The sequence below is a fragment of the Colletotrichum graminicola genome, assembly GCF_000149035.1.
Source record: "Colletotrichum graminicola M1.001 genomic scaffold supercont1.17, whole genome shotgun sequence".
Taxonomy (NCBI): Eukaryota; Fungi; Ascomycota; class Sordariomycetes; order Glomerellales; family Glomerellaceae; genus Colletotrichum; species Colletotrichum graminicola.
In genome coordinates this window covers 2,253-15,217 of record NW_007361021.1, presented here as the reverse complement: position 1 = coordinate 15,217, position 12,965 = coordinate 2,253, and the positions used below count along the sequence as shown (strand labels likewise).

The 12,965-nt window shown below is 47.9% G+C and overlaps 1 non-coding gene across 1 annotated transcript; it reads left to right on the top strand.

Moving 5' to 3' along the window:
• Positions 1-8,296: 8,296 nt before the first annotated feature.
• GLRG_12514 lies at positions 8,297-8,412 on the top strand. Its single transcript, XR_001139449.1, has one exon. It is a non-coding gene; the product is annotated as a 5S ribosomal RNA (ribosomal RNA).
• The last annotated feature ends 4,553 nt before the right edge of the window (positions 8,413-12,965 follow it).

Below are 12,965 nucleotides of genomic sequence, written 5' to 3'. Positions count from 1 at the left end.
CTATTTGGGAGAGTCCATTTTCCAATATCTTTAACCGTTCGAGTCGGGACAGCATACTCCACCCGTACCTATCTCATCCATCATTGTCTCAATAGTTTTGCAAGAATGATCGGCCACCCCTCCGTCAAACTGACCCCGTCTAGACCTGTTGGGGTGCGGACGAGTGAGGGGGGATGGTTACTACGCACTTAGGTTCCAGGCCGCATACAATGTACGATGTACATAGGTAATAGGTCATGACACTACCTAAATTGATCAACAAGGGGGGGAATGGTAGGCTTGCACTTGCTTTTTCGCCGTCCATCTCAACGTTGCGTTGGAGGTGAAGGAGGTCATCCCCCCTCCCCACACACAGGCTTCCCACGTGTCCGGAAGGCTTCCCGGTGGAGTCGAGGGCAGCGTAGACTGTGTGATGTGCTGCTTCGGTTGGCCGTCTTGTGTGCCGTATCCGTACGACCATCAAGAATTCGTCACCTTGCGTCGGCGCAGTCTACCGGATACATGATGGCTCCGAAGCTGAGGCTCCGCCGGCCGGGCACGAGACCACAAACAACAGCGGATTGGCGTGATGAAAAGCCCACTCTGCGCGTCGAGTCTAACCACCCTCCCCCGGCCAGTCAGTCGCCAGGCCGCCGTCGGTTCAAGCCGCCGTCTCCCGTCTGCCGAACACCCAAGTCGTGGAGCGGTCCCGAACAGCCCAGCCCATGGAGACCTCAAGCAAGCAACCTCCCTGCGGGGTGTCCCCCCACCCCAGGCAGCTGACTCGGGGGAATCCCATCTTGGACCGGGCAAAAGCCCATGTAGTAGTCGTCTGCTGCCTTTCGGTTCCCGAAAACGCAGCCTTTTCCCTGCTACATGCTGTATCTGCAGCTGTGATTCGCGCCTCCGTCTGGTTGGTATCTGGTGTCGACTCCAAATAGTCTAAGAGGACGTCGTCAAACGTAGGATTCTATTGGATCCGATCGTAGTATGGACTCAGGACGCTTACTTCACGTGTCAGCCACAGAGCGAAATTGTCTCTCAATCGTCCAGTGTCGCCTCCGATGAAGCCGCAAATACGGCATACCTGCTGTCTTGTCTGTAGAACGTTGCGAGTCTCACAATGCCAGCTCCTGCAGCATGTACGTCGATCAACGTGCTCGAAGCAGATCCTCTAGCGGCATCGAGCGCTGTAGAAAACCCCTCCTTTTGCAGGGGGGGGGGCAGCTTTTTTGTTGCCCGGGAGGTACAGTCTTGAGACGCCATTCCCACCCACTCATTTCGGCAAGAAAAGAGGTCATCAGCCAAGGTCTTTACAGCGTCTACGGCAGTATATCCGAACCTCCGCCCTGCCCTATTTTGGCCAGACATGCAGGTAGATACACAGGGCTATCTATCGCGGCCTCGGAAAGGCGGCTGCAGGCAGCCAGAAATGGCATTGACCCGTACATATATCCCGCAAAGCGTCTGGACCCGCGTCTGGACCCGCGCCAACAAGGTGAGCATACCGTGGCGTAAGGAATCGGCTTGGCTCATTGCAGGATGCGGCTCAGGGCGGTCTTATTGCCTGGTAGAGTGACAATCCGACAACCTCGTAGAGATAGATGGCTATCATCCGTGCCAATAACACTGCCATTATCATGTTGCCACTACGCTTTCTGTCTATCTACATAGTACATTCGCCTGCCTCGCAACAGCCCAATTGCTTTCAACGGAATTCCGGGTCAGGGATGGGAGATGGAATGGCGGCAGAGTCAGTCCGACATGGGCTTATCACGGACACGAGAGGTTGCACCGTGAGCTCCAATGGCGTGTACAACCCGAGTCTACCGGGGTGCCCCATGACAGACGATGGTGACTCTGCCATGTAAACTCTGCGGAACTGCCTGCAAAGCTCACTAACAGAGCTTGTCTGATTCCTCATTCACAATCGCACCCCTCCGGGCGTCACCGTTGATCACCAACGACCCTCGCAATGCACCATTCCCGGTCTGGATGTGTGCAAGGATGAACAAGTCAGAAGCTGGGCCAGGGCCTTCGCAATTCGGGCAAGAATGAGATGCGGAAAATGACGGATGAGAGGTCCATGGCAAGTGTGGGTGTGTGTCACCCAGAGATGCTACCGGCCGTTTCGGCAGAGCATGTCTCAGGTTTAACACCTTGAAAAAAACAAGAAACAGTTCGACCATATTAGGTAGTAGTAGCTTTTCTTTTCTTTTTCTTTTTCTCTTTTCTTTTGTTTCCAACTTGCTTATCAAATGCCTAGAGAAGCATATTTCCTCCTCCCTGGTCCAGACTAACGCGAAAGAGCAAAGCCAACGACGGCCCAGCTAGTTGCGACGCTTGGCGAACTTGCATGGCCGGAAATCCTCGAGGTGGATTGGTCGAGAACGACCCGCATCAAAAGCTTCCTGGGGCGCATATCCAGACTTGCTTGACAGCTATGTCATCAAGTTTAAAGCCGATGGTTCTTCGGGTGAGGCTGACACCGCCAAATGCAACAATTCGGGTGTGAGGTGTAATACCGTGAGACAGCTTCATCTCAACTCTCTCGAGTCGGAGAAGCGGGGGGATTGGTGGGGGGGGAGAGAGGGCATATGCACCTTTGGTTTCCGATCTCCCGAGGCCACCCCGAAGACTGGACCAACACATGGCCTGACTGTAAGATCCAGCCTTCAAAGAGCACGGATTCCCGGCGGTCGGACATGGTTCCCAACTGATTGTGCGGTGACATCAAGCCATGGTGCCCGAGCCGAACGGAGCATGCCGATCGCCATCATAGAAGGGTCCGGCATCCGCTCCCCCCCCCCCCCCCCCCCCGCTGGATTTAAAGTGCGTTCCCGGGAGAGCCAGAGAACTTGTTACACGAATGTAAGGCTGGTGATTACTCCAGGTTAGCTGCGACTTGGCATTCAGCGGTTTCTAGATAGGGGATCGAGTGAAAGGCTTTTCATCTCGACGGCATCGCCGATACGAATGATTGCGGATGAGACACCACGAGGAACTACGGTGGACGGGCTGATTATCATCACGCCGCCAAAGGTAGCCCAGCCACTGATCGTGTACACGAAGAGTGGCCACCCACAGCCGATGAACCGAGATTTCGTCGTAACTCAATGGGCGATCAGCCCTGTATGAGACGCCCCTGACAGCTAGCCGTGAACGACCAAGATGCACAAGTGCCGGTCTCTTTTTGTTGGTAATGACCGATAAGTCAACAAAGTACGTAACTGATGTAACGAGCAATTTCTTTTTTGACTTCTGCCGGTTGCTTCTCAACGGGTCTGAGAAAAACACTAGGCAATGTTTTTGTTTTAGCAACCTGTCACTTCATATGCCGAGACACGTTGAACCAGCGTTTTACTCTTTGCAGAACGAAGAAAGTAAGAAAGAAAAAAGAAAAAAAAAACAAAAAAAAGGTACGTCGGCGGCACCCCTTACGGTGCATGATATAGGTGGAGGGGCCGGCAGATGCCCCTGCAGGATCTCGCAGGTGAAGCAGCCATCTCCTAGAGAAAAGGGGCGGACACCGTCGCTCCATCGCCATGCTGCAAGTGCAGACGGTTGAGGCTGCAGTCAGTTGGCAGACAAGACGACGATATGTTGGTTTAGCGAGATGAGAAGCCGTTGTCCTCACCGGAGGCTGTGAGTGCAGCCCATAATAGAACGGCTCTGCGATAAGCAATACTACTACTCCACGGCAGATGCTAAACTAGCTTACCGTATGTCATGTGCCCTTTAATGTTGGTGGACAGGGGGGGTTGCAAAATAGGATATATGACTAAATATTCTTGAGTTCTGATCGTCGGGGGGGGGGGGGGGGATTCTGGATATCCCTGTCAAACTACCATGTACACTCTGCTGGGGTTCTGAATCATAACCTACTGTAGTACTATACTCCGTATGAATGGGGACATTCTGTGTCTGCTAAACATCTCTAGATTAGCACCTACTTATTCACATTGTACACTTTGATTATCTTGACATGGAGATATACCTTGGAGGTTTCGTAGCCCTGTGGAGGGATCCTTTCACTTCTCCGAGCTTTCAAATCTCTGAAAGCACCCATTTTTTTGTGGATTTCTGGGCCAATTCACCACACTAGCATTTAGAGTCATGGTGGAGGCGTGTTACGGAAACGGGGAGTAGAAGAAGGAATAAGCACGCCACCGCCACAACTTGTCGACTGGATGGCTGGCTGGCTGGCTGGCCGCCGGCGTAAATCCGCGTGGAGTGCCCGCCAGAGGTTGATGCGCCCCTCCGAGGTAGGTGAGATGTGAGAGTGCTGCCTGCATTGACGATCAATCTTGTCTCTCGGCGCATATGCAAGAACCCCTTGTCCGACGCAGCCTCACGATGCGATTTTCAGGACCTGGCTGCAAGGGTAGGTAGACACGTAGAGAATCATCTCGCGCTGATTGATGGATGGCGAATCCTGCACGGCAGGTTTGCCTATCAGGATCCCTCGCTCCCGCAAACCAAGGCAACCAAGCCATTAGAAGAGGAGCTGTCGGTTTGCGGGTACAGGGGCGGACGCGCGGGCGGGCGCGCGGGCGGTGGCGGCGTCGGGTTGTGTGATCGGGGAGTCGGACATGTCGCCGGCTGACATTTCATCCAGGCCATGTTATCAGCGGCACGCCGGACCACCGCGGGGAGGAAGAGCCGTACATGTCCGGGACAGGGTGGTGGTCCCCTCGCACTAATGAAAACCGGTTCCAAACGGCCGGGGCTCCTCGAGGGGATCCCGAAAATCTGACAGGTCAAGTGGGCTGGTGCTCGCTTGTCTGGCTAGCCTCGGAGAAAAAAAGCAAATATTCATGCATCTTCAGGTGTCAGCACTGTGCCGCGACGACGACGTCGAGAGAGGCGAACCCTCGTGGGACCATTTTGCTTGTCCACCTAGTATACTTGCTTTTTTCCCGACGACCATGGAGCCAGATTTGAATTGCCGCCGGACGTTGACCACGTTTGTCTCACTGCTGTCTCTCTCCATCTTATGACCAGTCATTTTTTTCTGTCTCTCTTTTGTTCCCGGATACGAGAATTCAATGCCGGTCGTTCATCATTTGCCGAGAAGGCAGCAGCGAAAAAGGTACAGCTACCTCGTCGCAGGCCGTCTTTTATCATTTGTGGACTTCCGCGGCCGCGCATGTTCTGGACCGTTCGGCATGTCCATCCTCGGCTGAGACTGAACCGGCTTGTTGGGGATGTTGGTCGAGATAAGCAATACGAAGGGAGCTAAATGCATGCTCAATGCATGTTGATGGTGTCACCAATCGCGGAAAACCGCCGATGGCTGATGGGAGCGTGGTGGTGAGGCAAGCCACAGTCTCAAGCAGACCCTGTTCCGGATTGTCTGATCGCATATTCCCGCAGCCGGTGGACATCACGTGAATTACCCTAGCCGTTTACGCTGTGAGATCCAGAGTGGCGCTTGTTGGCAGCGGCGCTGGGAGTTGATCCTAGTAAGGGGCTGTGGAAAACGCCGGCAAGTGAATCTTGATGCTGACAAGTCAGTCAATGTGATGAAGCAGCCCGTTCCCGGAACCACACACGTAGAGCGAGGGCCGTGGACTGGAAGCTCTCGGGAATTGGGTTCCATGGAACGAATGGGTTCGATAGCGACCTCGCGGGCTTGATGCCCTGATATCAGGAATGTGATATCTTCAACCGCTTGACGATGCTTGACGGTTTCTCTTCGCATCCTTATAGAATCCTGTCGAGAGTTGCTCGACGACACCTCAACATAAATGACCACTCACTAGAGTTGACGGTCAGTGAAAAAGTTGCTCACTTGCTACATATAATATTGTCGCAAAAACGACGCCGTTAATCGCAAGCAGCAATTAACGCCTAATATGTCCTGTGACAAGTAAAGGCTTTGTATAAAAGGAATCGCTACGTTTGGTGTTTTTCGTCCTTTCCAGTCGGAACTATACAGCCATGGCATATAACGCATGCAAGTGCGCTCAACTTGAGAAGCACTTCGGTTTTTGATATGTGAGTAGTCATCAGCGTTCCTCGGTGCAGGATACAACCGGCGCAAAAGGAGGAGCATGTCATGGTCACCCACCACGCGCGCGTGTCAGCCTAACTACACAAAACATAGTACTAATTCCTCGAAATTTTAAACAGAATTCTTCATGATATCAAGTTAGTTGCGATATCCTCCCAAGGTCCCAGTGGCCAAGCAACAAGGACGGCCAGGCATGCTTTCATCTCCGCATCCCAAGCAAGCTCTAGCCAGCTAAAAGAGTACCTCGAAATCAACTGCCCGGGATCATATTCTGTTAGGTGCCGTCTTACTGCTGAAAGCCTTGCAGCATCCTCACTGACGGATATCGCTAATTGAAGCGTGATAGATTCAACATCACGATTATCGAGGCACCATGATCTAGATACGGTTCAGAAGTACCATTTTTGGGCTGGCAAACGATCATCAAGCCGGGGGGGCAGTAGAGTCTATTCTGCAGAGATTTCAATGGCGTAGCCGTAGTGGTACGCACAATAAGTCTTCAAATACCACGCGTGGTGCTCTACGGTTTGCTCGTCGCTGAAAAGTGCCAGCTGCAGGTACGTCGAATAGGCATCATGTCCAAGCTCAGTCGATGTAAAAGTCGGAAGACGCTTAAGAGAAATCGAAACCACCATGTGGAAATACTGACACGCAGGGCCCAAGGGTTGTACGACATTCCGCCCGAGATCCTCTTGATGGTAGCGAATGAACTGCCCGCCATTCCCCAAACAGCACTTGCTCTAGCTTGCAAGAGATTCTTCAAGTCTATCTGCCCCGATGGTCGATTCCCTCAAATGAAAAGGGCAAAGGCAATAGAATTCATTTTGCTCTTGGAAAGAGATGCTATAGCAGGAGGCGACACAGGCCTGTTCCCTTGCTTTGGATGCGCAAGACTTCAGCCCTTCAGGCGCAACGACAACGACAATGGCAACTGGTCAACACGACACAACTTCGCTTGGGACTTCGTGAAGCGGTTCATTAACTTAAGTTGTGAGCGCCCTTTCAAGGTACGCCCCACGCCTGGGTGCCAGGGCGCCTTGAATACCTCTCGGTGGATTGAGCCAATAAGCACTATCATCTGGAAACCAGCCGTGGGAGGACTTGGGGGGGATCAGCCTGCGATTTCATTTGCCGAGGCTCGCCTAGTCATGGACAACCATTTTTACGGCGGCGCCCGTGAATCTCGATCCAACGACTCGAGAACAGCTTCCATTTCAGCCGAGAAATCCCACCTGAAGACGAAGATCCCATGACGGCGCACCTTCCACTCGAGCAACATGGTCCGAGAATGAGATATCGTTTGCGTCCTCGAATGGGGCCTTTCAGGAGTGCCTCCGGCTTTCATCTGTCCAGGATGCGACCAGTTGGTCATTCAAGCACAGTACCTCGGCGAAAGTCATTGATGACGAACTTTTCATTCGTCGTCACCACGATATTCTTGGGCCTCGATGCGATTTGGCATCCTTTGTTAGAATAATCGATAGCCTGGAACTCCCGGTCTGCCGACATATCCTTGGATGTTCGTATGCCCAGCGCGAGGGGTCATCGGCTTCCGCGTGTATCCCCGAGTTACACGGCTTGAGGATCATTCAAACTGACTCCCATTGGGACATCCATCCTGATAGAGGGATAAATTCGTCTTCATCCTGCTGCACGGATTACGAGACATCAATTGAAAGAGGGAGCAACCAGCGCAACTTGGGCCTCAAGCTCACCACATATCACAAACTCGGGCAATGCCGTACACCGGATGACCCGCTCTGGAAGAATCTGGTAGGCTTTGTCTCGGCCGGCAACAGCTACCGCCATGCGACAGACGTTCCGGGAACAGTACGTCAAGCATGGATCAAGCAACATGGACAGATGGATAAAGCGTCTGCCAATTTGCAGGCTGATTGGTCTTCTGCTGAACGGCAGATGATTTTCAAGCGATTTTCATGCTTCTCAACCCGGACATTGGATGGTCGTAAGGCTCTTTCGAGGATCATGGGCGCTACGTATCCTGGGCCTAGCCTGAGAACAAATCCTGGTATGGTTGTATACTATGGGGGGCAAGAGATACATGGTGGATGTCGGATTCAGCATGAGCACATGCCGGAAGCTTTACCTTTGTGGTTTGTTTATAGAGCAACAGTTAGCAAAAGTCTCAATAAATTAAAATCCCCTTCATCAGGTTTAGTTCTACCACGGGGCACTTCCGTCATGGGTCTGGTCTCCCGGCGTGTGTCACATCAGTTCCTGTGTCTAGTCTGTTTCTAAGCAAGCCTATGTAAGCATCAATTTGGTCAGTCGTCATCACATACGACCATACCCACTAGAAAACTCGGGATCCCGTCCGCTCTCCCATAGATAAGCCGGTGAGGGCCGGATTAGTAGTTGGGTCGGTGACGACCAGCGAATACCTGGTGTTGTATGTTCTTTTCCAGCCTTTTTGACGACCGGGGGTGGTAGCCTTTGCTGAGGATGCCTCACTTCAAATCGATGACACAGATATCAAGCCAGTTGGCGCACTAATCCTATATATATTTTTAACTAAACGTAACAATTAAATAATCCATATGTAATTTTTGTCCTTCACCAAAAGTCATAGTGTTAGTCTTCACCTCAAATTGGTTGACAAGATTACCGCCTTCGTTTGCCATCCTCCTTGCGACCTTTCCGAAAGGGCTTTGAAACAAGTCATCCCAACACTGGGTAAATTTGGTTAAATCACTTTTCTTTAGCTTTTTTGCTGCAGCGGTTCCCTTTGCTGGTGGTTCTGTAACCACAAAGCCCGTCCCCTGCGCCAAGCCAAGGCGTTTCCTGGCCTTGGTAATCGCAATCCCGGTTTTGAGATTGACGACATCGTCAAACACTATAGATTGGAGTTCATGAAGCCGCCCGCCCTCAGCTTCCCATAAGCTCTTTAGCATGACGTCAAGGTGTAGTCGGTTTGGTGTTCGGTCTTTTGCGTTCCATGCTTCTCCGACTTGGATTCTGCGACCATTGACATCTATCTTGGCTACAAGAACGGGCTCTCGCCCACGTTCATAGCCAGAAGTGAAGACCTTTTGTGTGGTTCCGCGGCTACTGGGCTCTTTGACAACGTTGTAGGCATTGTTTCCCTAAGGTAGGTAGAATAGTAAGAATCAAGTACGTTTTTCAACTCTAGGTAAGGGCATCCTACTGCAACCTATAAAGATGTTAGTAAGCTGATGTTTACGTAAGGGTTAAGGGGAGAAATACTGCACATAGCACAGAATTTAGGAAAAATACGGTTATTAAAAGAATAGTATTAAAAAGTGACTTCATTGTGAAAAAGAAAATGGATTTTTTTTTAAAAAACGGAGGTACTAAAGCAAGTTATTAATTGACTTTCTACCAAGTAGCGTTTTGAAAGAAGGTTGAACTGCCGAGTCTGCACTTAATGGCCGTGATCTAGTATTGATTCCGTGACTACGTGTCTCTTATAATACCGTTACCAGCCTAGTTGTGTGGCTGTGTCAAGTATTTTGCATAATACCAACACCATGTTTTTTAATTTCTTGTAATTAGATCCCTATCGTGACTGTAGACGTTGGCCTCGGCGATTGCGTGCCTACTATGTATGCGCCCTTAATTAGGACGGCCTTGTAAAACGGTGAAGCCGAAGGAATAACGTTCGGCAAGGACCGACTTTATGCTGCAGAGTGGGGTTAGTATTCCTTTAATTACTAGGTGACTTTATTTGTGCCAAGGCCGGTGTAGAGCCAATGCATTCACAGCATTAAGTCTAACAATCTAATAGTTTTAGAGTACTTGTAGTTATATAGCGTTTTGCCTATGCCATAAGTGCTGACAATCTTTATTATTACATAGAGGTACATTATAATCCAAGTATCCGTAGTCTCACTAGATGTAATGTATTGTCATGTGTCACTGAAACTTTGGGGTAAAAGTGGAGGGGGCTCCACCTTGGCAAAAATGAGGTCACCTGGTAATTATTAATAGGATAGGAAGCGTAGCGCCTCCCAAAAAGTCGAGCCATCAGATAAGCTGATAATGCCCCCCCTGACAACCCGAGAGTACCGTGCACGATAACCAATAGAGGCCCGTGCACAGTTAAGCTGACAATAGATACAGTTATAGCTAATAGATAAGGGTATAGATAGAGGGAAAAAGTAGAAATAGAGGCAAAAAAACAGGAGCAACAGAGGGAAAAAGTAGAAATAGAGGTAAAAACGGAGGTAACAGAGGGGGAAAAACAGAGGGAAAAAAGGGATGGTCTTGGCCTATCCTAACCCAGAGCGCAACAGAGGAAGCAGGGTAAGATAGACCATTCTAACACTCTCTAGTAGAGCCGTTTTAGAATTACCTAAAGAAAAAGTCAGAAAAAGCTAGGGTTAAACCTAAAGCCTTTAGATTATTAAGAGCACTACTTACTACTAAGCTATGTAAAGCAAGATAAATAAAGATTCCTGTTTAATTTAGAGCTATAGACCTTTATAACGTGTGTGTGCGTATCTATTAGTTAGAGCCTTATTACCTACTCCACTATTAGCTCAACTGTGCACGGACCCCTATTAGCTATTGTGCACGGTACTGTCGGGTTGTCAGGGGGGGGGGGGGGGGGGGGGCATTATCAGCTTGTCTGTAGACTCTAAAAAGTCTAGGAGTGATGTTAGCAAAGCCATGATTCGGGAAGACTTATATCAAACATAGAGAAGTATTAAACAATCTTGCTGTAGCGGAGAAATCTCTTAGTCTACACTTGATTGACTTTGCGAGCTGCACGACTCGAGTCTGCCATCTAGACAAAACACGGTGTGCCGGCTGACAAGTTTGTGGGGGCGCAATGGAGCCGAAGTGCCGGGTCAGAAAAGAACGTCAATCTTCCCCCAGAAAGCCGATCTTCCCAGGCGAATCTGGCCTCTCCATACATCTTCATACGCAGGATTTGGGGTATTTGGGCGGGATCTCGGTTAAGATCGAGCACCTAACCATCCTCGGCTTGCGAGAGGACAACTTCCTCGTATTGGCTGATCTCGTCAATGCATGGTGTACAAGGATCGGCGTGTTTGGCCGACTTGGCCCCCCTCCGATCATGCGGCCAGTCATTACATAGGCGAACTCGTGTGCAATAGCAACTGAGAGCTCTAGGAGGGAGTTCGCCCAACTGTTAATCGCCCTCTATCTGTCTCTAAAGGAAGTATTGGGGTCGATAGCGGTTCTGCCTGCGTACATGGTTTGTGTCAAATGTGGCGAAAGTACATGTGAATTCACCGTTAAATGCACAGTTGCCCCATAGCAAATCGCCAGGGAATAGGCGGTGAAATTGTTAAAGTAGGCGAATTGGCCGTATACGCACGGGCGCAATGTGGGGCAATTGGCCGCAAATGCGCCAGTCATTTCTCAGATAGATTTCGCCACCCAAAACAAGGGAAAGTAACGATCTGTATCTGTACATTTCCCCCTTTTTCAGAGGGCTAATCAGCAATGTCTACATAATATAGTAGTTGTCAAATGTGGCGAAAGTTGTCAAATGTGGCGGAATTATATGTGAATTGGCCGGCGAATGCACGGTTGCCCTCCGGCGAATTGTCGGGGAATAGGCGGTGAATTGGCCCCACTTGAAGGGGTTAATTCACCAATCAAATAGCCAGGATTAGTCCAGGATTTCCCTACCTAGAAATAGGGGAGTTTCTATAGTTCTATAGGTTTTTTACTAGATCTATATATTATATAATTAATTAATTAACTACTATAATTCCTATAATTTAATAAGTAATAGTCTAATAACGTATATATATAGTGAGCTGCGTATTATAGTAAGCTGCACACGTCCTCCCCCTTTATACCTCTTTAACCTTTATACTAACTTTTCTTTATATATAAACATAGCCTCTTTTTCTAAAGAAAGTTGTATTATCCTTACTATCTAGGCTTTTAAAAATAACCTAAAAATGTCTGTACAAAGTGCTGCCTCTAACTTTAAGGTCCCTAAATTAACCCTTTATATGTAACGCACTAGTATACTCCTATAAGCTAAGACGTATTTAAAATTAATAAAGATAACTATTTTAGAAAAGGAGATAATTTTTAAATAGGTTATTAACCTAATTAATTAAGGGTTTCCTTTATAATAAGATAATATATAAGATATAGCTAACTAACTTTTTTTTAAACATAACGTAATATATATTAGACCTTAATAGGTAGAGAACTTTATATAATAATAACCCTAATTAAAAATTTAACTTTAATATTAAATTAGTTAGATATTAATTACCCTTATAAGTGTGTAACTATTTAATTATAGTAACAAAACAGGTGACCTACGTACTCTTGTTAAATGTGGCGGAATTACATATGAATTAGTTAGCAAATACACGGTTACCCTACAGCAAATTGTCAGGGAATAGGCGGTAAATTAGCCCCACTTCTAGTGGCAAGTCCACTAATAATATCGCTAGGATTAGCTGGGGATTTCCTAACTAAGAAATAGGGGGTTTTCCCTATTTCTATAGTAATTTACTATAGATACATAACATATAACAGAATTAAGTAACTATTATAATCCCTACTATTTAATAATTAACAGTCTAATACGTACGTCTATAATAACTAATATACCTATCTACTAATTAAATACTATTATAATAATTAATAAGAACTATAATAATAAGGTAACTATCTTATAATTATATAGTAATTAGTTTGTATAGCTTAACGCTATCTAAGTAAAGGTAAAGCGTTATAATTTCTAGAAGTATATTAACCTAGAGGTTGTAGTAGCAGACTAATTAATCCTTAAGATATATCTAAAGAAACTAATAAAGCTACTTATAACGTAATATCTATACGCCTTAACTAAGGATAAGCTTACTACTTATTAAGAGGTTACTATAGCTATAGTAATTACTAAGATATCCTAGTAAGTAACTATATAGCTATATATAGTAAGAAGTAAGGCTATTATAACTATACCTAATAGGCTTATATATAAAACTAA